This window comes from Temnothorax curvispinosus, unplaced genomic scaffold (genome assembly GCF_003070985.1).
Source record: "Temnothorax curvispinosus isolate PA1 unplaced genomic scaffold, ASM307098v1 QBEX01003901.1, whole genome shotgun sequence".
NCBI classification, from domain to species: Eukaryota; Metazoa; Arthropoda; class Insecta; order Hymenoptera; family Formicidae; genus Temnothorax; species Temnothorax curvispinosus.
In genome coordinates, this window is record NW_020213681.1 from 1959 (window position 1) to 5775 (window position 3817).

General features: G+C 33.8%; 1 long non-coding RNA gene across 1 annotated transcript; it reads left to right on the forward strand.

The window, feature by feature from the left end:
- Positions 1-2928: 2928 nt before the first annotated feature.
- Positions 2929-3817, forward strand: LOC112452982. Its single transcript, XR_003040558.1, has 2 exons — positions 2929-3053; positions 3144-3817. It is a non-coding gene; the product is annotated as an uncharacterized LOC112452982 (long non-coding RNA).

Below are 3817 nucleotides of genomic sequence, written 5' to 3' on the forward strand. Positions count from 1 at the left end.
ATTATTTTTGTCTAAATACCTACTGGTAAGGAGATATTCCAAAAAAACCGGTTTTGTGCTCCATTTTTTCAAGATGGCGGCGCGAGCGGAAGTACGCCAAGGTCGAAAACTTGGATTTTTCATTAGGATCCCAAAATATAAAACATATCCAAAAATCAGAACTACCCGACCTTTTGTAGGGCAAGACCTATTTTTTTCCCCTGCTACTGGACTAATTATAGAATACTGTTGCATAATGCTAGGCAACGAGAAAAAAGAGCTACGAATGCCGTGGCTGTTCGGTCGGTGAGAAAATCGGAGCCTCAAAATGTGACAAACGACACTTAAACAAATCTCGAGAAATACGTTCATCTTATCATTGCTATGTATCCTTTAATGCAAAGCATGCTCTCTCGAACAAGATTAAACAATAAAGAGTTATAAAATGCCTTTGCATAATGCTAGGCAACGAGAGAAAGGAGCTATACGAATGCCATCGCCCGATACTAAACACGATGAGTCTCAGAAATTATACGTTGACACAACGCTAATTGTTTCATGAGCTTTTGTTAATCTCTATTAAATAATTAAAAATTTTTTATCAAAGTAATGTAAGTTATATCTTGCTGTTTCGAGAAAAACACATGCATTACGGGTTTTCTCAATTTACTACGGTGTCATGATCACCGTGGGAAATAAGTTGAAGCGTTTTACGTGCCGCATAAGCGTCAATTAATTGTAATTTAAACAAATATAATTAATAAATATACTAATAATAAACGAAATTTCGTATTTTAGTGTTTATAGGTTAAATTTAAACAATTAAAAGAATTTGATCACGTATCGTAGAGATGCACAAAAGATCATAACAATGGTTATAAAAGTACATATTCTATTAAGAAGTTAGACGAAAATGGCGATTTTCAGCGTCGAAAACTCGCGTTTTAAGGGTCGACAGGAGTAACACTACCGACCTTTGTCGGGTTTCTTAGCTGCGAGTCCGTATTTTATTTATTATAAATTTTTTAAGAGCCAAAATGGAAAATCCGGCTCTGTACCAGCTTGCGGCTGATTTTACTGATTAAAACGAGCATAAGTTTAATGAGATTCGTTAATTAATTTGGCTAAAATTTGGGAAAAACCGTTCCTAAGTAACTTTTCAGGCTTGCTTAAAGCTGTACTGACATTATCGACACTGACATTATCGGTCTAAGCAATATCTTTGAATTGGCTGAACAAAATGGAAAATCCTTTTACACGATTAAAGTACGCACAAAGATGTAAAGGGTTGTACATCATTTTTTCTGATAAACTAAAAAAAATTTTATTTTTATAAATATTGTCCTAACCTGACGACAATATTTGCTTTATACAAAAATTCTGCAGTTTTTTTTATAGGAAATAGTGATAAAGCCCTCTACAAAAAACTGTCAGGAATAATATCGTGCAATTAGAAGTAAGATTTGAAGCCTAAAAAAAAAGATATTACTTAGACCAGTGGAAGATGCAAGGTTAGATGCTCTGTATGTATGTGTAAGAATCAGTGAGCACTTTTTTATCGACGCTGATCAAGTTCAGCTGCGCTCTGTATGTATGTGTAAGAATTGGTGAGCACTTCTTTATCGACGCTGATCGAGTTCGCTTAAGGGGATCCTGCAGCCGTATGATTTACCGACATTATCGTTTTTCGATGGATCTTTTAATTGGCTTTACAGAATTGCAAGTTTTTGGTCTAGAATTAAAGTACGCACAAAAATCTAGAGTAGAAAACGCGATTTTATATCAAAAACACCAAAAAATTAAAAATATTACTTATTTGGGCACATACGCAGCTATCACCTGACGACAATATTTGCTTAAAACAAAAATTCTGCAGTTTATACATACATAATTTTTATCATCTGCCCTTGAGAAAACATGTAGGAATAATATCGTGCAAGTAGAAGTAAGATTCAATGCGTACAAAAAAAGATCCACCGAAAAATTATTTTAGTAATGCAAATACGGATGCAAATGACAAGAAAAGCAGCAACAGTAGTTGCCGGATCTTGCGAGAGATGGCGAGCAATCGAAAAAAAAACAGATGTCATTTCGTTAGACAAAGACAGATATAGAGAAAACAAAATTAGAAAGGTTGACATTATCGACATCGAGGAAGTTCGCCAGTCACTGCAGGATCCCCTTCCCGGCTCCAGCATCCCGGTGATCCTAAAGCCGTGATCCTAACCGGTTTTTTTTCAGTTTTTTTCTTAGCACTAATCTTTTAATTGGCTTTATAGAAATGCAAAATTCTTGTCTAGAATTAAAGTACGCATCAAAATCTAGCTCATCGTGGTCGAATTTATATGTGGTGATCGTCACGTATAACAAAAAATATTAATTTTTTTTCGTTTTCAATATAAATTCGACCACCATGACCTAGATTTTGATACGTACTTTAACCTTATTCGCTCCAACCACGGTCTTACATACAGGTCTGGAGACTACCGCTAATTCCAGTGGTGGGGGTAGGTCGCTTAGTGAAGTTGTTTTTAAGTCATCTAATAGCCACTAGAGTCGTTGCGATCGATGTTCGCGCGGCGGCGAGGGACGCCGGAGGCTGGGGGGGATATCTGTCATATGAAATTTGGCGGAGTGGTTTTGTGTCAACTTCGTAGTCTCGACATTATGGGTTCGAATCTCCGTGCCCTTAATTTTTTTTTTTTAATTTTTTCACAATAATAATGTGATAAATAATAATGCTTTAAATAATTAAAGACTACAAATTAATAAAATATGTATAAATATAAATATAAATATAAATAAATATATAAAAATAAATATAAATATAAAATAAATACGAGTTTTTATATTCTAAAAATTAAGAACAAATAAAAATATTTTTTATGTTTATTTTTATCCTTTTTTTTATTTTTGTGGGTATTCCAGGTTGTCAATTCAAGGTAAGTATTCGCTGTGTGCGCAGAGACTAGTGCTGCCACGGTTAGTGAAATATCGCACTTTTTGATGGAATAGCTGTATGGAATAGCTGTCAACGATTGTGAATATTCGAGCTACGTGTAAACTGTCGTTAGGTAATTTAAATCTTAATTTCAATGATGATATTACAAAAATTATAGTTGAAAAGATTTTTCGAGAGAAATTAACCTACATTTGTTTTAAAGGTTAACCTTTTTCTGACTTTTTGCAATGAATCTTATTATACGAACGGGATTTGGACCTGTCACTTATGACATTAAATTTAATCCAAGTTCAATACCAAAAGGAAAAGCCTTAGCAATATCGCATGTGGTTCGCGTTGAAGAATTGCGTAATGAAAATATAAGCCATTTAATAAGGTGCAGTGTAATACCGCAAACATCTGTCAATGCTATTCCGTACAAGGTACAATTACATGTAAGTATATCAATATTAATGAAATTCAAGTCAATCGTAAATAAATAAAAAAACGTTTAAACAAGAACAAAAAATTATTGTTTTGATTATTTATTCAAAATACATTATTGACGCGTTTTTACACGAAACGAAAGAATCTGGAAGAAAAACGCGGCAGTCTGCCTCGCGAAGCGAGATATTAATCGTTAAAGTTGACAACTATTTAAGTTAGAAAACCTGTCATATCGATGAAATGTAGCGACATGTACATGCCCCGTAGTCACATGTCGATTAAGCATAATTTTATTGATATTGGAGGTGAGGCCCGTATTCTAAATAAATACCATTATTTTAAACGAGGTAAAATATGATCATATAATCTCAAAGAATATACTTACTTTATTTTTTGTACCCAACGTATCCACATTTTTCGCTGCTCAATTTTATAAATCGCTTTTGGAAA